The sequence below is a fragment of the Muntiacus reevesi genome, chromosome 3, assembly GCF_963930625.1.
Source record: "Muntiacus reevesi chromosome 3, mMunRee1.1, whole genome shotgun sequence".
Classification (NCBI taxonomy): Eukaryota; Metazoa; Chordata; class Mammalia; order Artiodactyla; family Cervidae; genus Muntiacus; species Muntiacus reevesi.
Genome location: NC_089251.1, coordinates 167,999,875 through 168,022,955, shown reverse-complemented (window position 1 = coordinate 168,022,955; position 23,081 = coordinate 167,999,875). Strand labels below are relative to the sequence as shown.

At 45.9% G+C, this 23,081-nt stretch overlaps 1 protein-coding gene across 4 annotated transcripts in view; it reads left to right on the top strand.

Moving 5' to 3' along the window:
- The window catches only part of SCAF8 (SR-related CTD associated factor 8), a 208,354-nt gene that overhangs the window by 141,740 nt on the left and 43,533 nt on the right, over window positions 1-23,081 (top strand). The window contains exon 21 of one of the 4 annotated variants that reach the window (XM_065931071.1): window positions 4,072-5,139. The exons of the other annotated variants lie outside the window; for them this stretch is intronic. The gene's annotated coding sequence lies outside the window, so the exon portion shown is untranslated. Of the gene's footprint in view, window positions 1-4,071; window positions 5,140-23,081 lie in introns of those variants that run through there. 4 annotated transcript variants of the gene reach the window in all.

Genomic DNA, 23,081 nt, shown 5'->3' with positions numbered 1-23,081 from the left:
GACACTGAAGTTGACCTAATTCCCATTTCTCTGTGCCGTTGGTCCACCTGTGGTCATTTCTGCTTGTCCTTACTGCCCCCATCATTCTGCGACCCTGCATTCATGAAAGCCAGGCCCCTCGTTCCAGAGCCGGGTTTCCGTGAGTAAGAAAGGGTGTGGCTGCTTTGGGAGCCCTGGGCCTCCCTGCAGAGCTGGTCCCTAGGCAGCCTCGTGACCCACAGGCCCTGGTGCAGGGTGGCCATTCGCTGTGGAGCTCAGGTATGTGGGGGACGCAGCCTGTATGAGGTATGAGAGAAAAGGCAGGTAATTTGGGGGCGAAGCACACATAACTGGAAAGTCTCGGCCTCTATGTAGCTGTGTCGTCTTTGTGAACTTATTTCACCTCTTTGAACCTCATTTGCTCGTATGCAGTGTGGCATTAATGAGTTTGCCGGGCTGTTCGCACAGATTGAGACCTGGACTTGGACTCACATATCCAAGACCTGGACTCACATACGCAAGACCTCACTTATGTATGTGAGTGACCTGGAACCCGTGGACCCCCACGGGACCCAGTGAGTTCCTGCTGGATGAGGGTCGCCTCCCAGTCAGCTCACCTTCATTGTGCCCGTTTATAAAAGACTGCATTTCAAAATTAAGGACAGTTGCAGCAAATGCATCATTTATGGCATCTTGAGCTGCAGAAGCTCGGATGGTAAAGAATCTGCCTACAACGCAGGAGACCCTGGTTTCATCCCTGGGTTGGGAAGATCCCCTGGAGGAGGAAATGGCAACCCACTCCAGTTCTCTTGCCTGGAGAATCCCATGGACAGAGGACCCTGGCGGGCTGTAGTCCGTGGGGTCACAAAGAGTCAGACATGACTGAGCGGCTAATACTACTAGGACTTTTACAGTGACCTTCCAGATATGACTTACACCTCCAGGCACTGCTGCCTCTCAGTTTATTAAAAAAAAAAAAAACCTTTGCACCATATTCTTTCTCATTGAAAACTACGGTGCCTGGCCTCCTACTCTGTGAAATTATAGCCAGTGTTAAGGGCGATCACGCAGCCCACTGGGAACTATAAAGAGTGATTCCTGAACGAGCAAGAATGCTCTTCACAAAAGCTCTCTGTTTAAGGAGTTTGGAGTAAGCCCGCCCGCCAGCAGTGCCTCTTGGTGGCAGGTCTCTGGAGCAGCCGGTGTCTGTCTTTGTGACTAGGTGTTAGATGCAGGAGCTTGTTTTGGATCCGACACATAAAGATGGGGCTGCATCGCACGCGTAGACACTTCTGCCCAGTGGTCCAGCGGGCACCGCAGCGGTGTGGCCAGGAAATGAGCAGAAACCGGGGAACCACAGATGCCGAGTCTCTGAGTTCTGGCTCTGCTGTTTGCTGGCTGCTTTGTAAGTGACACTGGGCAACGCGCTTCTCCCAACCCAGCTGCTTTGTGGAGGCGTTTAGATCTAGTTTGTAGGGTATTCCTTACGAGACAGTCTACGAGGCGTCATTGTAGGAGCAGAAGAGATGGATAATACTAAGGAGTGCGTTCATCAGTATCGGCGTTACCAGCCAGAGGTGGCACGTGGAGGAGAAGGGGCTGGTCCTCCTTCCACCCAGTGACTTGGTGACTCACGTTTCCGTGTAAAGCCAGGCAGGCCCCTAACCCTCAAACTGGCCACCTCTCATGTCAGCAGGGTTCCCCACCACATGGAGGGGCTTTGGAAACTAAAATGCTCTCCGAACATGAGCTCCGCGGCCATCGTCGGGTCTCTCTGTACCCTGTACCGTTCCTTGATGTTTCCTTTTTCATCTCCACCTTCACCAGTAATGGGTCGGGTTACAGGCTTTTGCAGCGATTCTGTCAGACACTTAGGACCTATGCTAACACATCCCAGAAATTCACGGTTGTGAAGATGCTTGCCAGAACACCATAATAAATTTCACTCACTGTTTGTTTACTTCAAGTTCGTTTGTTAAGACAGAAATATTTATTTCTCTTACGTGGCAACAAAGAAACCCAGAAATTCAGTCTGTGTAGATGTATATGCATGTGTTACTAGATCATTCTCATGGGTCCTCACTGGATGATTTGAGTAAATTTGTTGTCTTTTTCCCTTCTGCTTCCCATTGTGGGTCTCTGTGCCTTTTATTCTCCAAATGCTGATTTGCTCTGGACAACAACCCTATTGTGTTACAATCTGGCAAGTCTTACCTAGATGTAAGAAAACGGCTCTGTCCGTTTAGAACTGTAGCTTATTTTCATTGTTGTTTTCTTTTTTGTGTAACTTTTAAGTCACCGTTTGAAGGATAAACTCACTATCAAAATACTTAGAATAATCCAATAGATGATATCTTGATGCCAGTTTTGTGTGAATCATTCACACATATCACAAAGTTGTATCTCCCCTTGTGCCAAAGCCACAGTAGAAAGATGAAAGAAAATTATTGAGCTATTTTTGTCATGCATATGAATGCCATGATGCCTTAATATATTTATATACATATATATTTATAATGTAATAATGACATACTATAACAGTATGAAATGATATAAACAGTTGTTTCAGCATCATCTAAGTTTTACCAGGCACAAATACACAAAGATCAAATCAAAATTGCTAAATACAGTTTTTCAATTACTGAAGCTTTTCATTTTGTAGTAGCCCTAAATTTCCAAATATTGAACCTGATTTCTGGTTGAACCTAGGACAGCTGTGAAAGTCACAGTAAAATTTCCAGCCCCAATTCGCTATTGTTTTAAAAAGGCGTGGTAAGGTGGTTTGCATGGTGGTTAAAAGCATCAGTTTTAGGGTCACACTTCCTGCATCTGGGTCGCATGTCTGCTCCCCAGTGTGGGTATCTTTGTAAACTTATTTGACATATTTACTTAACTAGTCCAACTAGTTGAATTTTAGATTAGGTACTACGCTTCTGAGTTTCCCCGGTGGCTCAGTGGTCAAGAACCTGCCTGCCAATGTGGGAGACACAGGAGACAATCCCTGGGTTGGAAAGATCCCAGTCCAGTATTCTTGTATTCTTTTTTTTTTTTAATATTTATTTATTTATTTAGCTGCTTCAAGTCTCAGTGATGGCACTCCGGCTTAATTGCCCCACAGCATGTCGAATCTTCCTAGAACAGGGATTGAAACTGCATTCCCCACATTGCAAGGAGGATTCCCCACCACTGGGCCCCCAAGGGAGTCCCACTCCAGTATTCTTGCCTGGGAAATCCCGTGGACAGAGGAGCCTGGCAGGTTACAGTCCATGGGGCCGCCAAGAGTCAGACGTGACTGAGCGACTGCAACAATAAGTATGCACTTACAGAATGCATCCATGCTGTTATGTTTATTAACGTATTTTTCAACTTTTACATAGCTATTTCTTAATTTGAGAAAACCAGTAGGCACCAAAAATAAAAAGAAAGACACTTCTTAGATTTTAAGACAGTAAAAGATGTGGAGATGTGTATTTCCAGAATGTTACACCCATCACATCACCATTTAGGAAGATTTTAATTGACTGCAGATGCTAACATATATGTTGATAACTTCCCTGGTAGTTCATCGGTTCTCATCACCAATCTAAACTAGGACGATAGGCACCCAAGGCATAGATATTTTGAAGCCTACCCATTGCCCACAGACTGAAATGGTTCTACCTGGTTCTGCTGTTTAAGGACCTGTGAGGGCAAGACCACACGGACCCACTAAAGATTAGTTGGTGGCTTTCTTCCTAGACTTCATTCATTGAAGTCCTCTTAGTCTACATGTGACAAAACTAAGGCCCAGCAAGCCTAGGTGACGTTGTTAGTTACTGGCAGAACCACGTCTGGAGGTTGGGCATACTGACCTCCGATACAGGGGTCTCTCCTAAACCATCCCCTCACGAGGAGAGAGCTGAACACCCTGGTTCTTCCTGCCTCACTGGAGAAAGACATGTCATTTTAGAGCACAGAAATTCATCAAACATTGAAACATTTGCTGTTTTAATCACTCCACCTCTTCTTTAGGAATTATCTTGGGGAAAAAAAAAATAGGAGAAGTTATTCCGTTGACCAGTGATGACCCGTTATTGTTCCTTTTGTCAACAGGCAAGATGATGAATGACGTTCTGGCAGCTTCCAGTGTCCCAGGCCCTGTAGACATAAGTGAGACGCGCTCCAAAGTTCCAATGTGCACCACATCGGATCTTGTTTAAGGAAGCGTTAAAAGGAACCCACCGTTACCTATTGAAGGCTCTGTGCTCTCAGACATTGTTTCTGATTGAATCCAGAGGTTGCAAGCATGCCTCCCTGTATTACCTGTTGGAGCAGGTTTAATTTTGTAAATTTTAAACACAAACTCTATGAGTTTCTAGTCCATAATTGTTCTTTTTGAGGATCCACTCAAATGAACAGTATTGCAACTGTAAGAGATATGCACTTCCACAGGACCAGAATTTTTTTGTTTTTGTTTTTGGAATATAAATGGCAACAAACTCCAGCTGTAGCATCATCCCGTACCAGTGATGAGAAGGACAGATTGCAAGGAAACTGTTCAGGGAGAAAATGTCATGTTGTGTTGGAACTACAGATGACTGGAACCACAGCTGTAGTAAACTAAGGCTTTTTTGCTTCAACACAACATGCAAAAAGCTGTGGTTCTTGACTGGTGGCTTTCATCCATCGTTATTAGTCATCTCCTTGGACATGCAAACGTTGAACGTCTTCAATTTTTATTAAAAAGGAAAAGAGATGCAGCTTTGAGAAAATCCAGGTTCAAAGTAGTCTTCCAGGTATCTCACCCCAGCTTCCGTGTCCTGATCTTACGAACAGCAGGTACCTGGTGGTAGGGGAGAAGCCTAGGCAGAGAGGAAGGAAGGGCGTCATCCCATTGTATTGTAAACATACTTTATAAGTATGTTTTTTAATCATTTCTTATTCAGGCAGAGATTATAAAAGTTTGTTGCAAGTATTCAGGCCAGGTTCTGGGTTTTGGAAATTATCAGTGTTCACAATACCTGCAGGGAGGGTGGGGGAGAATGTGGGAAAAAACCCACAAACTCGAATATGAGCACTCTTTACACTTAAAAGAATATTTTTTATCATTCTTTTGTTTGGGCTCTGTCACAAATTAAAGTGCTTGGAATGCTGTATCTGTGGTCTCTTGACATTTAATCAATGAGAACCTAACACTTTCACAGTATGCTGTCACTTTGGACATTCATAATAAAAATTGAAACAGATTTTGGTTGGTAGTCGTTTATTTTGCTTTGTAGCTTAGTAGAGCCATCTTTCGTGGTTCGTCTCTGCCTATCATCCAAGCGCTTTGTGTGGCTGTATACCTTGACATAGATATACATACATAGTTAAGGCCTTTCACTCTTCATTGAATCACTGTTGTTTTCTGTACTTTAACAATCACTCTCTCTTTGTTGAAAGGCTGAGATATTTTTTAATGCCAAGGGGTTTTCGATTAATGCATTCTACAACACGGATTAAAGATAATTCTTGAGGACTCTTAGCTTTCTTCAGTTTCTGATCATACCACTTTTTCTATTAAATTCATTATAATATATTTTGATATTTTCTGTTAAATAAGTAGATAGTTGGAGAAGGGTGTGGGACATCCAGCAATGGGCTTTTCAGTCACATCTTTTTGGTTTGATTCTGCCCATGTGTTGTGTGTTAGAGTATATTTTTATGTATTCCATAATATTATAGTAAGAAATTAAGAAACTCCAATGAAACCCAAACACGTGAGCCTGTGTAGAAGACTTAGACCTTGCCCAGTGCTTTTACGGCATTTGATAATAAGAAAAGATCCCTTTCCTTTTTTTCTTTTGTAACTAAACCTGCAATTGGCAGATATGCCATTCATCTATCTGCCACCCACCATCATTCCCCCAGAAATGAACAGCATGGTTTGGGAGATAAACGTGGACATTCTAGTGCATATTTGAGCGAATGATGTTGGAACTCTTCAATTAGGGGAAGGGAAACCTAACAGGAGGTTCTGGGTTCTTTTCGGTGGGTGGGTGGCAGGAGAAAGAGTGGAACAGTGAACCAACTTAAAAATAGGATCATTCCTTTAGACTGAGTTGTGTACAGTGTTCGCACTTAGCTGGAGGTGCGTTTCTGTGATCAGGCGTCCATCCAGGACCCAGCTGTTAGAAGAATCGTCTTTTCTAAAGTCCCAAGGCACCATAATAAGGTCAGAGGTTGATGCTTTTGTTCCATGGGTGAATTAATTCCCTTTTCCAAAGCCTATACTACCCTCCCTCTTCTGAGCATCTGGACCTGCATCTCTCTTTGTGAATCAGCGTGAATATTTACCAGTCCACACTGCATCCCTGCCTTCAGTCAGCGGCAAAGGGAAGCTTTCAAAAGTCACTATTCTCTAGGGACCTAAGACATTTCTGAGCTGGTTTTAAAGACAGTATTAGGTGACTTTGATAAACTGAAGCTATTCTGTATTTACACAATTAGAAAAAATCCTTGATGTGGGTTGTTTAGTTATTTTAGTAGATGCTGGCTTCTCATATGAATTCTAATACTGAGATCTCATTCAAATGAGACGGGTGGTCTTAAACAATGTCTTTGTGGTTAATAAATTCTTCAGAAAGGGGAAAAAAAAAACAAAAACCTAAACGACTGTTTCAGAATGGTTCCCTGCATAGGAATTACACATAGATGATTACTTATTTTCAAAGCAATCTGTGTTTTAAATGATTGAAGAACACAAGTAGTGAAGAAAACAGTTGAGTTTGATGGTTTAGAAGAAAGCCTCTCTCTGGTCATCTTTAGTGATTTTCCTAAATCTGCTATTTCTGCATCCATTTGTTAAAATTGGGGAATATTCCACACTATTGTGGATGGCATCAAATCACATCATTTTTACGGCTGGAGTTTCCCTCGGGGGACCACTTCACTATGACCAGGAGAGGAGCCTGGTGCAGTGTTTAGACTGGGCATATTTATTGTTTTATAGATTCTCACTGCACCTTCTGGTATCTAGAAATGTTATGTTTACTTCTTTTATTTCTTCAGAGGTATACATCTCTTTCAAACATTTTTAAAAATACTATAGCAAAAGAGTCTACCTGTGGGCTATCAGGAAATAAAATGAGGGACTTCCCTAAGGGTCCAATGATTAGGACTCCAAGCTTTCACTGCAAGGGTGCAGGTTCAATCCCTGGTTAGAGAACTAGACCCTACAAACTGCACAGTGCAGTCAAAAAAAAAAAAAGGAAAGAAAGAAAATGAAACTCATTTTCATATTCTGGTGTTATTGCAAAAATAAATTATGTATTTTTTTAATCCAAACATATACAAGTCAAATATAAACAGTTTAGGAAAGAAAATTGTAAACTAGAAAAAAAATATATATATATATACACATTTTATTATCTAAACTCTTTATATACAGGCCCACCCAAGTATAATAGTTATATTTTCTAAAAAGATAATATGAATACAAATTTTTAAATTCACCATACGATCCACAATCTAGAAGTAAATGTGGCTGAGTCTAACAGCTTGTGTGGCTGGGAAAGAAACTGATAACGCGTTTTAGAATTTTGCTTGGATAATCATGGGTGGGAAGATTATTACTGAGTAGAAGCAATTGCCATTCCAAAGATTTTTTAAAAATTGTATGAAGACTGAGCCAAATTCTTATTTTACATCATCTTAAAGGATCCTTCCTGAAGAGTTGCATTAATATTTAAAAGTCCCCCACAAAACATCAAGCAAATGAAAAGCCACAGCAAACAAGACAGTCAGTGGTGGCCACCTCCCTCCTTCCCACCACATCATTCCTCCTTCCATTATAGACAGGAAAAAGAAACAAGCTAAGAAGAAAGAGGAAGTCATTTTTGCCAGAAAATGTCCATGTTACCGAGAGTTTTGCTGTGCCTGTGTGGACGTAAGCATGTGTACACACTTCATGGGCCTGGAGGCCAGGGCAGGGAGAACTGGATTCACCTAGACCACAGAAAAGCTAAACTTGCCGAGAGGAGGCCTGGCCGGGCAAGTTCAGGAGGCGCTGGGCAATGAGGAGATGAGCTAGGGTCCTGCCGCGAGAGCTGGTGGGGAGATGCCTCCCCAGAAAGTGAGCAGCAGCTCCAAAGATGGAGGCCTTCACTTGTGTGCTCCGGCCAAACTGCAGCGGAAGCCCCACCTCCTTCACACTATCTGATGCCAACTAAGTTGGCTTTTTATTAGAATGTGATACGTGTGTGTGGCCCAGCTCTTTTGCAACCCGATGAATGGTAGTCCACCACGTTCCTCTGTCCATGGGATTTCCCAGGCAAGAATACTGGAATGGGTCTCCATTTCCTTCTCCAAGGGATCTTCCTGACCCAGAGATCGAACCTGCATCTCCTGCACTGGCAGGCAGATTCTTTACCACTGATCCTTTACCTGGGAAGCCCAGAATGTTGTACATTTCTGTCCAAATACAAATACTCCTTTGTGATCCAACGTGTATTTATTCAGTACTCACTAAATGCCCGGAATTGGTTAGTCATCAGAGGTGAAGGGATGAATGAAAGCGATGCTTCTGCCCATCACGCAGATCTTCCAATTAGGAAGGAAGGCAGGTGTGCATTGTCTACTAAACAGAAACTGAATGTAAAAGAGGTCCATGTAGGTGGGTTTCAGCCAAGAGTTTCCCTAAAAATGGCCATTTTTTCTGTTAGCCCAAGAAAGAAAAACAGTTTTCTTTTGCTATTTTCTAGCCAGTGATAAACTTACTGTTTACTTGGTTTTCAGAATCTTGGGTTTATATTTACTTATAACAGTGAGCCATGCCTAGTCAGAAATATAGTGTTTCTAAGGACTTACCTGATTTCTGTGGCGTGGCAGCAAAGTTTGAGATTTTGGTTTGAGACTGAGATTGCACACATAGGTTCTCCAGCTGGAGACTCCTCACAGCAGATCCCCAACACAATCATTCTTTTTCAAAACCGCTAAACTTTAGCAAAGAAAAGTGCCACCGTCCATGGATGTGGTCATTAAATTCGACCCCAAGAAATGACAGGTGTCAGCTGTCAGTAGACGGAGCGAAAAACTCAAACTACTCCCAATGACTTTGGCTTTACAAAGTGACAAAACTGACTTTACAAAATGACTGGGAAACTATGAATAGAACACGAGAGGCTGTTTCTACATTCAAATTCAGAGTTTCTTGAGAGATCTCTCTCATTTCCGAAATATATATGTATTTAATGAAAGGAGGACAGACTATAATGGGAGGGTGGGTGGAATATGTGAAAGTTATTCTTCACCCACGTTTTCCCTGGAGGGGGTTTGATTCCCCCGGGCCATCTGAGCGGTATACAAACAACACGCCTGCTTTTCCCGGGTCCTTGTCACAGTCAGCAGACACATGGAAGTAAGTTGACTCAAAGTTCTCAATCTAGTGATAGCATGCTTAAGAAGATACTATTATTAAAGACAAAAGAGGAAAACAAAACCAACAGAAAGTCGGTGAACTGTGGATGCCATCCATCATTAGCTCATGTCTTATCTGAGGCAGAAGAGTGAAAGTAATAATCACTCAGTCATCTCCGACTCTTTTCGACCCCATGGACTGTAACCCACCAGGTGCCCTCTGCTGCCCCCTTCTCTATTTACAGTCCGACTAAAATTCCTCAGGATGCTTAACTGGGCCATCAAAATTTTCAAACTGAGGTTCTGCAAGTTGGCATCATAATAAACTCTTTTTTCCTTGTATAGTAGGGGTAGAGGCTTTTCCAATGAACCTTCTGTTTTTAAGGAATTTGAATGTATTTCTTAAATGTGCTGTGTTTAGTTGCTCAGTCGTGTCCAGCTCTTTGTGACCCCATAGCCCGCCAGGCTCCTCTGTCCTTGGGGATTCTCCAGGCAAGAATACTGGAGTGGGTTGCATGCCCTCCTCCAGGGGATCTTCCTATACGTGATCTTAGCCAAAAGGCGGAGAAGCGATCAGGGTATCTTCCTGACTCAGAGATGGCACTCAGGTCTCCCTCACACAAATGCCCTGCTGGCTATAACCCTACTGCCTTTGCTGTTGCAAATGGCCAGCAGAGGGCTCACCTTACGAGTGCTGCCAGCCACAGAGCCTGGTATACAAAGAATCAGCTTCTAACACAAATAGAAAATAACAAAACAGTCACTCTCCTAAAAGCAAAAAGGCACCCCCCTTAAAAGAAGAGTTTTACTTAGTGCATTTTTGTTCATTTTGTTCCTTAAACATGGAGTCACTGAACACCAGCATCCTGTTGGAGTTAACTGTGCTGGCATTAAGGAAGTTTCTTCTCTTATCAAATCTCTTCCTTGGCCTGCAGGGAAGATTGTGTGTGTCCTTATTTTGTGTCTCCTCAGCGACCCACAGTTCGTCTGCAGTTTGCTCCATCTTAGTCTTTGCTTGATTTTTCACATGGCTTATTTGGCAAGTACTTGCAGCTGAAGGTGCCTGCACTTTAGGTTCACCTGGGGAGCTTAAAAAAATTAACTGAGGCCTGTGGCCATTCCCGAGATCTGATTTGTAGGGTGTGCCCTGGGCGCTGGGAGTTTTAAAAAAAGATCCCCAGGGGTTCCTACTGTGTAGACACGTTTGGGAGCTGCTGGGCTACAGGGAAGGAAGGAAAGGATTGGTGAGCCAGAGCCTGAATCCGACCCCTGACTCCTGCCTGTTGTGTGAGTTGGGGTAAGTTACCTAACCTTGCGCAGCCCTGACTTCCTCCTCTGTAGAGTGGAGATAATCATCCTGGCGATTTTCTCATTTGTGTAGTGAAAATATCATGAACATTACACGATCAGTGACAGCGCGCGTGATGTGTTTGGCACAGGAAATGGGGGCTGGCGTCATCTCTCCCGAGGGTAAAATAGCGTTTAATCCGTTTCAAAGACAATGAAACACCCTGTGGATGATGAAGAGAGGTTGGCTTAATGAAAGTGAAAATAGGTAGGGTGACAAGCTCGCTGCCCTCACACTTGCCTTTTTTTTTTTTTAACCTCCCACCCCCCACAATTGAATTGTTCATCTGTTGCTAGCTTGTTGGAAAGAATGATATAACCTTATACTCAGAGATAAGGCCATTGTGTTCGTCTGTTTTCCCAGGATGGGGTGAGTCTCCCTAGAGTTTTGTAACTAGGATCTGCCCGGCAGATCAATCCGAGAAAAACTGGGAAGTGAAATGTTTTTGGAAAGGCCAGCTGGATTCCCTGGGTTGGGTGGGCACATTCACTGATTAGAGCTGGTCCCGATGTGATGGGAAGTAAGGGGTGGGTCTGTCATTGCGTCCCCACACCATCCCTGTCAGCTCCTCGGTCCTCAGCAAGTTAGATTCTAACCATTGATTGTAATTTTTAATCTAAGAACTCTCTCTTCCACTCCTCCAATCTTTATTCACTTCTTTTTTTGTTTTGCCTTCATTTCAAGAAAACAAAAATTAACTTCACTGAGAAAGAAAAGAGCCACGTGAATGTATGGCCAAAAACCACTACAATATTGTAATTAGCCTCCAATTAAAATAAATAAATTAATTTACAAAAAAAAAGAAAAGAACCACAAACACAATGCCTATTGAGATGATCGTGGTTCCTGCATGTAGACCCCAGGGGCCGGGATGGGGGCAGGGAGAGAAAATCTGTCTTATTTTGCCTCGGGTGGCCCTGGGGAGGTGGTCCTTGTGGAGGAAAGGGAGGTGAGTAGTGTGCATTCCCCCAAGATAGAATCGGAGGAAGATCGAATGTCAGAACCCAAAGGAGCCTGAACAATCGCCTGAACCCCAGGGTTTCCTAGCAGGGAGCAGACTGAAAGTATACGTGGCGTCATAGGCAGATGGAAATGTGTCTTTGATGGGGGCCATGGCTTTTCAGCAGATTTGCGAAGAGCTCAGTAGCCCTCCAGTGTGAACCAATTTTACTAATGGGGGAGCAGAAACAAAGGAAGCGGTTCAAAGCTCACAGGCCATCACAGTCGCAGGTGGCCATCCTCCCCCAGCCCCGCTCCCAGGTTTCACAGCAGGTTTTAAGCATCATCAGGGGGGTGTGTGTTGGGGGTTGGGGAATGTTTTAGCCCCAGGTTCTGCTTGTTCCCCATTTAGTACAGCCCAAGCCAGCACCAACGTGATACCCAATGAGATTCCCACTTTCCTGTAACTAGACATATAGTGTTCCAAAGGCACTTAAGGAAGAAGTCAGAGCTGTTGGAGCTGCTGAAAACCCCTATCGTTTTAACCCGCAGGAAAGATTCGGTCTGGCTCAGAATCCTAGCAGGAAGCAGGCCTAAAGGAATTCAGACCACAAACTGGGGGAAGTAGGTGTCAGTCTGTCCGGTTCCTATGGATAAAATAATACCATTGACTAGGGGATTCTAAACAACAGAAATGTATTTCTAACTGTTCAGAGGGCTGGGAAGTCCGAGATCAAGGCGGTGGTAGGTTTGGCGTCTGATCAGGGTCATCTTCTTGCTGAGCCCTCATGTGGGAAAAGGGAGAAGGCAGCTCTCTGGGGTTTCTTGTTCATTTGTAAGGGCTCTGCGCTCACAACCTCATCACCTCGCGAAGGGCCTCCATCACAATGGGGATTAGGTTTGTTTATTTTTTTAAATGCCAATGTCATTTTAATAGACATAAAGGTGGATTTATTTTTAATTGGGAAATGTGTTAGTCACTCAGTTGTGTCCAACTCTTTGCAACCCTGTGGACTGTAGTCCGTCTGGCTCTTCTGTCCATGGAATTTTCCAGGCAAGAATGCTGGAGGCGGTTGCCCTTCCCTTCTCCAGGGGATCTTCCTGACCCGGGGATCGAATCTGCATCTTCTGCATTGCAGGCGGATTCTTTACCGCCTGAGCTACCAGGGAAGCCCCAATTGGAAGATCATTGCTTTGTAGTATTGGCTCAACCATAGGTATACATATGTCTCCTCCCTCCTAAACCTCCCTCCCGCCTCCCACCCCATCACACCCCGCCAGGTTGTCACAGAGCGCCAGGTTTGAGCTCCCTGCATCATACAGCAAATTCCCACCAGCTATTAATATAATATATTAACATATAATTGATGTAATATAAAAATATATATAATTATATCTATTCTACATATGGTAAAGTATATACTTCAATGCTACGCTCTCAATGTGTCCCTCCCTCTCCTTCCCCCACTCATACTACTGCATTTATATGGTATCTAGAAAAATGGTCCTGATGAACCTACCTACAGGGGGTTAATTTATGAATTTGGGGGGGGGGATCCAAACATGTGGTCAATCACAGTAGCAAAAGCCTAGAAGAAAAGGGTGTTTTGTGTTTTCTTTTTCTTTTTTTGGTGTAGTTTCATTTTCACGAGGGCTCCTTAGTCACACAGGTGTGGCAGGATGGAGCTGTCTGACCACTCTCTGTGGGGTTCTGTTAGACCAGATGCCAGCGGGACCACCCGGTTATAGTAAGACTGTGGTTAGAGAGAAAATGTGAGCACCAGCCCGTGCTCCCTTCTTGTGGTCGGAGCTGTAGGAGGGAGGATTTCGTGGGATCCAGAGAGTGCCTTGTGGGAAAGGCTTTGAGGGGACCCTGTGCCCCCCCAGGAGAGAGTACAGCCTAGTGGTTAGCAATGCAGGCTCCGAAGTCGGTTTTGGGCAGGCAGTAAATCCTAGCTCCAACGTGCACTCGTGTTTAACCTCATCTTCCCATGGGCCTTCGCCTCCCGTCTGTCAAATGGGGACAACTGTGCCTACTTAACGGGACTATTTTGAGGACGAAATGGGAAAATGATTGCAAGTGGATTCTGGGTCTGACAGATCCCATCTGTTTATTCTGCTGAATGTACTCTGCATTGTGAGATTATGTTGTCACTTTCAAATTATCTTAAAAACGAACATTTGTAACTGCACTAGGAAGGAATCAGGTCTGCTCATTCAAGTTCTAAGTTGATGATGAAAATTGGAGAATCTTGAATGACCGCCTCCTATTTACCTCTTATATCAGCTGCTGTGTCATATGATTAAACTCAAACTTCTTTTTCTTTCTTTTTAATATATTTATTTATTTGGCTCCACTGGTTCTTAGATGTGGCATGTGGGATCTAGTTCCCCGATCAGGGATCAAGCCCAAGGCATCTGCACTGGGAGCATGGAGTCGTAGCCACTGGACCACCAGGGAAATCCCTCAAACTTTTCCTGATTTGTTTTTTATTTTCCCAAGTCAGGAAAGAATATATTCTCATTATAAATGATTCTAACCAGCCCAGAAGTTTATATAAAGACAAAGATGACTAGTCCGTATTTTTCTAAAACAGCTGCTCATAAACTTTCTGGGTAGACTGGTCTGGCCCAGCCCTCCATGTGGAAAAGCCTAGAAAATATCTTTGTTGTGCATCATTTTTACACCTGCCTCCTGACCTAGCCTCCTATCATGGTTTCCTCAGGACACATGTTTGAGGAGTTTTGCGCTCCAGGAAATAGTATATTGACAGGATTACTTCCTGTTTTAGAAAGTGTTCATAGCTGCTCCAACTGTGTTGAACACAGGAAGTGGACTTTGACGGGAAAGGAAGACCCGTCCCCCGGTCGGGACGTGGAAGGAAGGAGCGGGGAGATGCAGAAAGCTCTGGGGCATGGAGAGTCCTCATGCAGGCAGAGACTTTGGTGTTAGGTCGCTGGAGACAGTAGGAGCCGACTGGGAGTGTGGTGATGGGGACCGAGGTCAGGCTGCCCTCAGAGACGGCTGGGCTGCTGCTAGCACGACCTGAGCCTTGTGCAGATACAGAAGGGAGCCCCATTGCCCTGAAGACTCACAGCACAGTGAGAGGGAACAGAGCTGGATTTCAGTCCTTGCTCACCCCGTCACAGGTGCTCTTGTGCAGTGTGCAGCGTGAGCAACTGTGCCCAGCAGCCCCAGCAGAGATGCAGGAGTTCAGTCATTTCCGCCCCCCACCCCCCTAGTCATGGAGGACACGGGTAACATTGAAGATCAGGATCCTGTTTGCTTAGGCCCAGGTTGTGGAGGGGATGTGGGAGGGTGGAGAAGGTGCTGGAAAGATGGAGAGGTTGTGGATCTTCCTGTCCAGAATCCAGAGAGCATCCCCTTCAAGCTTCTCCAGGGCTCTGTGGACATTCACGGGCTCTGTCCTTGCCTTCCCAGCTGCCCTCGTACATTCTTCATGCGTCCAGGCCCTCCTCCCCTCCTCATTCAAAGTCCCGGCGCCCTGGGATCTTGACCTTGGCTGTGAACAGCCACAGAGTGACTTTCCATGGGTGGGGGCAGGAGAGGCTTGTCTGGAGCCTGGCAGAGGGGAACACCGGTCTCAGCTTCCTGATGCCCAGCGTCGTGTTGGGGGCCCTCTGGGATGTGACGAGTAAGTGAAGGCAAGGAGCAGAGTTTGGGCCCCCCGCCCCGCCCAGAGCAGCCTTCTCAACGTCTTGTTCAGGGTACACCAGCTCTCAGCTTCCCAGGCTGCCTCTGTCTTCGATGCCTGCCTCCTGTCTGTGTCGTCTCCCCTCTGTCTCTTATGAGGACACACGTCTTTAAAGTCCACCCAGATTATTCAGGATGATCCTATCTAGAAACCCTTAGCTTCCCTACAGCTGCAAAAACCCTTTTTGAAAATAAGGTCCCATTCAAGGGTTTCAGAGGTTAGGACATGGATGTATCTTTTGGGAGCTACCATTCAACCCACAGCAACCATGAGGCCAAGGCTGCCTTTGCTCTTAATGTATTTTTTGTATTTTCCTTAGGTCAGCCACTGCCTTGACCCCTGCCCTGGGTAGAATGTGAAATATTCTAGAATATTGCTTGAACAGCGCTAGGTCACATTGACTGTGGAATAGAATTCCATAGAAGGGGAGGGTCTAAGCTCAGGTCCAAGAAGTTGGTTTAAGGAAAACCTTAAATCTGTTGTTTCACCCCTTATCTCCATCCTGGTTCCTAATCCAGACGACCTCCGTCTCTTACCTGAGTTGCTACAGTACCTTCCTAACAGGCTTACCCGCCTTCAACTTCCCTCCACACCACCGTCCAAGTAGTGATCCTTCCAAAATGTAAGTCTGACTGTGCAAACACACACACATCACACACGGAGACAACCCGCACGCCTGTTCCCATTGCTCTTAAGAATAAAGCCCAGATCCCTGACCTGCCCTGCACCGGCCTCCTTCCATCCCCAGACCCCAACCCCGAGCTTAAGCTGCACTGATGTTTCCCTGGGTGCCGTGTTGAGGCTTGGAGGGTCATATTTTTATTTTGAAGGCTCCCAGCTTATATCCCATCAAACATTAAAATGCACCCACGTGCCACATTGCATATTTTGGGGTGCAAAAAATATTTTAAAGGTTTTCATATTTCGAGTAATTTTGAAATGATTGGACTCTGAGTGACTCCTTTGGGTGCATCGAATTTCTCAGCCATCTTCCGGCTGCTTGGGGAGTCTGATCAAGCGAGAGCATCTCAACCTGCCCAGTTTTCCAAATACAGTTTAAGATTTACGACTGCTGGGCTAAGGCACTTGACAGTGTGCTTTATTTCATTTGCATTTTATTAGACAGTAATGTCAACTTTGCAGTTTTCCTCACATATCTGGGGGGACAGTATATTTTTTCGGGCCTCACCCCTTTCTCTATTGCCCCCCCCCCCACCTCTCCCCGCCTGGCCTGGCCAACTTCTGCTCCATCTTCAGATCTCACCTTAAATGTTACTCCCCCGCAGGGGGCCTTCCTGACCCTCCTTCTGTGTAACCTGCTCTTCAGAGTTTCTTTCTAGCGCCAGGCAGACGATGAGTGCCACAGGTCAAAGGCCATGGCTGGCCAGTCGCCCTCCCACCCAGCCCCTACCTTGAATGGTGGCGACTCAGAAAAATTGCTAGCGTTCTTCTCCTTACGTGCCCAAACTGTCTGACCACAGTCTGAGCACCCCTCTTGCCCTTTTGTTATGTTAGAAGAGAATCTGACGTTATTCATTACCCTCTGGAGTGACTTAAAACGATCCTGTGTGCGCGCGCTCAGTTGCTCAGTCATGTCTGACTCCTGGCGACCCCATGGACTGTAGCCTGTGGCTACAGGCTCCTCCGTCCATTAGATTCCCCAGGCAAGAATACTGGAGTGGGTTGCCATGCCCTCCTCCAGGGGATCTTCCTGTGTCTCTTAACGAGGGATCGAATCCACACTGGCAAGCATGTTCTTCACCCCTAGCACCACCTGGGAAGCCCCTAAGGGCACGCAACTTGAAAGTTCAAGCCAGCGAGATGTGTGATCTAGAGATTTATTCAGTCTCAACTGTCTGAACATGGACACTCCCGCAGAGATAGCACAGGTCCCTGGTCGTGGCAGATTCGGCGCCGTCAGCCTGCACCCCAAGCCTGGGGCTGGCTATCTTCCAGAATCCTCCTTCATCCCCATCAGGCGTCTCCTGTGAGCAATCCCGAGAGGCAGGGCGTGGAAGGGACGTGCCTTCTACGTAGTGACTTGTGAGGCATGAGCCCTGTGCTGTCTGGGGAGGACTTAGCCCTGGGCCTGGAGCATGGCGAGCCTGTAGACCTCTGCGGCTCTCGGTGCTCTTGGGCAGTCCGTACCGAGACCACGTGAATGTTGGTTTAGTCACGGAGTGCCTGATACTTAATCCCAAACGCACTGGCGTCACTTGGTACCTTGGCCTCTGTGCGGCCCAAATAAATGCCAAGAGCCTTGGAAAGCCAGTAGAGCCATTTATAATCTGGATTCTAACCTCGTAAAACATTGTTCAATCATTGGCCAAACTGACTGCTCATTTTGACTGTTTCTAGAAAAAAAGCCCGGCTCTGTAAGTGATGTGGTTAGGTAGCCATTTCATCTCGTTGAAGGTTGAGGGTTCCACTGAGAGCATCTCCCCGGGGTCCTTCTGAGCCCGGCACGCTGGTCCTCCCCTAATAGAAGCTGCTTTCATATCCTCTGTTTCTCTCTTATCAAGATCCTACTGAGTAAAGAGCTCCACATAAGAGGATAAAAAGCTGAAAGAAGCAAATGATTGCTTGTATATTAGTCAGGGTTTGTAAGTTTAGATGGTCAAATTTATATAGCCTGGTGATGGAAAGTTCTTTTCTATTTTTCAGTATTAAAAAGGCTCTGTATTATGGTGAGGCTATATAAATAGTCTTTAAAACTATGGCCCTATTAATCTTACAAGTGTTAGTTATAGGTCAAACAATGGAAAATGTATAAATGTAAAAATAAGCAAAAATCTCACATGTTCCCCTGGAGAGAGAGATCTTATCCTGGAAATGTTGGGAAGAGCAGCAGGAGCTTGTGAAGGCAAGATGAAGTCGGTGATTAAATGTTGTCGTTCTGTCCCCCAGAGGCGTCCGACTCTTTGCGGCCCCACAGACCGCAGCACTCCAGGCTTCCCTGTCCTTAACTGTCTCCCAGAGTTTGCTCAAACTCATGTCCATCGAGTTGGTGATGCCATTCAACCATCTCATCCTCTACCGTCCCTTTCTCCTCCTGCCTTCAGTCTTTCCCAGCATCAGGGTCTTTTCCAGTGAGTCAGTTCTCAAATCAGGTGGCCAGTCTTGGAGCTTCAGCTCAGCACCAGTTCTTCCAGTGAATACTCAGTGATTGGACAGAGGAACAAGAAGCATTGTGCTACAGAGGAGAGTGATTATCCTGAAGGCAGAGGACAGGGTGGAGGGGGTTTAGGGACAAGCTGGCATCTAAGCTGAGCTTTGGCTTGTGGGTAGGGGCGGAATGGGATTCCGAGGTGAGGAAACCCAGCAGTGAAGGCAGTGAGTAGCTCTCGGGTGGAAGGTGGAGTCTGTGCCCCGATGTATTTAATGGGAGCCGATGGTCTGAGCCTGGAGGGTCGGGAACACTGCACCAGGAAACCCCACATCTGCTGTCTTCGCCCACAGGGCACACTTTGTTCGTCTTAAGGTTTCACAAATGTATTCACTTGTTTAATAAGTCACATCTGATATGGATCAGGTGCTGTCTAGAACCAGAATTACAACAATGTCCAGAACAAAGTCCCTGATTGCTTAGCTCTTTTAATGTAGTAAAAAGAGATGGGTGACATTAATATACCATCTTGGATTGTTATGCAGAAATGAATTGGGGTAAGGAGGGCAGAATAGAAAGGGGGAGCGTGGCTAATGCTTTACGTGTAGTGGTCAAAAGGATGTAGGAAGCAAGCCGTGGTTGACTAGCTGAAAAAAATTAAGGAGAAAATGGGTTAAGTCAGATATTTGACACAATTGAGTCAGTTTCCATGGCTTATGGGTTTCTTTTCCCATTGCCCCAAGAACATCTTAAATACATCACTGAGAGTTCAGCTTTGGAAGAAGGGGAATAGTTATGACATACACGCATTTCTGGGAAGTCTGTTGCTGTCCTGAGTGTTTGTAAGTTGTAAGAGTTCTAGCTTTGGAGTCACCCAGACCCCCTGGAGGAGGAAATAGCAACCCACTCCAGTATTCTTGCCTGGAGAATCCCATGGACAGAGGAGCCTGGAGGGCCATAGTCCTTGGGGTCGCAAAGAGACAGACACGACTGAAGGGACTTAGCTTGCATGCGTGCAGACCTGGTCTCAGTTCCGTCTCTGCCACCGACCAGCTCTGTGACCAGGAACCTGCGATTTAACCTTCACGAGCCTGTTTCTCTAAAATGGAGATAAATAAGATCCATACGTACAAAGTACTCAGCTGCGATAAAAGCCGTTTCCAATAAATGTTGGTCAGTAACCACGGCAGCAGCTGTCCAATGAGGGTAGTGCCCAAAGCTGGGGTCGCCCTGGATGTGTTTGTGTCCAGAAGTTACTTATATCCCCCTGGTTGATCTATGGCCCCTTTCCTTGAGCAGCCGGGGGTCCTGATGAGGACACAATATGAGCCTGACCTTTGTATTCCACATAATGCTCTTGACACACAGTCAAAGCTAAATAACTATTTGATGGAGAAGAGGATTATTGACTATAATTTAACCAAGAAACGAGCACAATGGAGAAAGTTATCCAGTAGGGGAACATGTCTTATCAAAGTCTCAGGAAATGAGTTTCTTTTTTATCAACTCTGTTTCCCTAAATTTTTCATCATTGCTTTCAAATGGTTTTTCATCATTGCTTTCAAATTATTTTTCATCATTGCTTTCAAATGATTTTTTATCATTGCTTTCAAATGAGTAGCATTTCAGAATGTTACCCTCCTTAATGTAATGAGAGTAACATTAAAAAGAAATAAGAATTAAGGATAATCAATTTTTGCTGGGAAGGATTGAAGGTGGGAGGAGAAGGGGACGAGAGAGGATAAGATGGTTGGATGGCATCATTGACTCAATGGACATGTGTTTGAGTAAGCTCCAGGAGTTGGTGATGGACAAGGAGGCCTGGTGTGCTGAAGTCCATGGGGTCACAAAGAGTCAGACGTGACTGAGTGACTGAACTGAACTGAACTGAGCTCTGGATTTTAGTGGTAGAACATGCCCAGCACATTTGACCAAAATACACCGTGTAGCTGACAGAGGAGGCAAGAGACACGCCGCCTCTGTCTAGTTCATGGCCTCGGTCCCCCACCTTTGCCACTGGTCTGGTTGGACTCTATGAGGCAGAACCACCGACCTCAGAGTTTTTAAACAACCACTAAGAGTTTTTAAACTTCCACATAAAGGGCCCTTTGCTTTGAGATCCTAGATGAGGGTGACATGGGAGTGCCACCTATCTTATGATGATGACTTTTAAAGTCTCTGGGCCCAACTCTGGCATTGGGCATCAGGGGACAGGTGCTGCCTAGGGTTACCCAGACCCCTGGCCTGACAGCAGGGCAGGGAGGGGGCCTGATGGCACAGACAGGCCAGGCCTTGAGAGTGCCTCCTGTGGGCAGTCAAGGGAGCCAGACCGACTATTTCCTGCCATTGAGGGGATGACTTAGGGTCAGGTCAGCCAAGAGGAGTCGCGATCTTTCCATGCAAGCCAGGTCACACTCAGCCATGTGTTACCAGGGCTGTGCCAAGACTCTGACATTCGGTGGGAGAAACAGTGCTTGTTTGTGATGCAGCCACCACAGTGCTCAGATGAAATGTCAGATGGAAGCAGCTCTTTTTCTTCTTCTCGCCATTCCTGCAGTGTGTCTCCCTTTTTCAGCCCAACTGTTAGGAAGCGAGTGCACGCGAAGTATGTGTTTGAGGAGTCAGCCGCTCCTCTTTGTCAGAAAAGCCGCGATCATTCCTCTTCTCGGACTGAACAAAGCCTGTGGGTAGGTGGGACTGAGGGAAAACACGGGTGCCTGTGATCGAAAGTGGTCATCTCTCGGTCATATCCGACTCTTTGAGACCCTACAGGCTTGCACTGTAGCCCACCAGGCTCCTCTGTCCATGGGACTCTCCAGGCAAGAATACCAGACTGGGTTGCCACTCCCTTCGCCAGGGGATCCTTCTGACCCAGAGATCGAACCTGAGTCTCCTGCATTGCAGGCAGATTCTTTATAGTCTGAGCCATCTTAGGGGAGGTTGAAAACCTTACTCTTAGTCAACATCAACATTTTTTTTAACTCTTTTAGGTTTCACATTTTCATCTACTCATCCCAGTACATAGAGAAATCCTGGGAAGCAGGAGGTGGGGGCCCCGGGGGGATGGATATAAGCAGCCCTCGCTCAGAATCTTGGAATAATCAGGGTTGGCCGTCTGAGCCGCAGTACAGGCTGGGTGGCCTTTTCTTTGCACAGTCACTGGACTGTCCTGCATTGGCCTCCTGTCAACTTTGATTTAGGAAGTTCCACCATCTTCAGAGAATCTGCATGCTGGTGTTGGGAAGATCGGTGCAGCTTCCAGTAACAGAATGTAAATAAAGACGCAGAGCGATTCAGTGTTAGTCTTTTATGAAGCCAAAGTGCTGAGGTCACCAAAGCAAAATCCACCCTCACCCATCCTCTTCCATATCGTCCTCAGTGTTACGGGGACACTGAGTAAGGCGCGCTTGTCAAATTCAGCGAGATCCTTCAGAAGACCTCACTGAAAAGTCAGATGACCTCTAAATAGTTTATGAAATGTTCACCCAGAGTGAAATTTCCTTGGGATAAATGCCAGGTGCCTGGTCACATTGAAACCATTCCTTTCCCTCTCCCCGCCCCGAAGGAAAGGACAGGCAAGTGGCCGGCAGAGGGGACAGGAGGACCCCTTGGGGTGGCTGACCCTGATAGAGATCAGCCTCCTGCAGTTGTAGGCTCAGGATGGAGGTCCCCAGGGTCGGGGTTTTCCAGTGAAAGAATGCATCCACCTCCCCACCCACTGCTCACATATACCTGGCTAGTGACACACACAAGGAACAGTTCTTGTTTGTGGAGTTAAATTCTGTGTGCCAGGCTCCACCCTAAGCCCTTTAGATACGTTTTCTCCCTTAATTCTCACAGCTCATCTAGCAAATATTCTCTCTCTGTGTGTGACAGCATTTAGAAAGATAAGGTAACTCGCCTGTGTCTGCCTCCCTACCTATCTACCTGCTCCCCGCCACCACCTCCACCCACCAGGATCACCCAGACAGACCGAGAAAAATAAGTGCAGGTGTCATTTCCCTGCTCAAAGCCCCAGTAGACCAGGAACCGGGTGGAGGGGAGCAGGGCTTTCGTGTACTCAGGCGAGTTCCCAGCCAGGATTAACCTACTTCCTCTCCTGAGATTCTTCAGCCATATATTTCAGCAACCTGGTAAAGAAAATGAAGAATGTGCTGTTGGTTTAAAAAAAGAAAAAAAAGTCCAAGCCCCATGAATCATAGGAAGCTCTTTATCATTCTGGGGCCTCCTATTTCAGGATGGCGGGTAACTCGTCTCTTGAAGCTGCCTTGAGCAGACAGAACCATGGCCCAGGAATTCCACCTCCGGCTTTAGACACAGCAGTTCTTGAAGCAAAGGTCTCCAGTGGGATGTCTGATCTCCTTCCTCTGGCAGGAAGGCTACCGGGGGAATGTTTCACTAACACCAAGTGAGCTGAAAAGTGGAGAGTTAAGTGAGTTATTATGGGGAGCAGGGAAGGGGCAGGACAAAATTTGAGTACCCAACAGATCGATGATTTAGCCTTTGTGTGTGTGTGTGTTAGTGTCCGACTCTTTGTGACCCCATGGGCTGTAGCCTGCCAGGGTCCTCTGTCCATGGAATTCTCCAGGCAAGAATACTAGAGTGGATTGTCATTTTC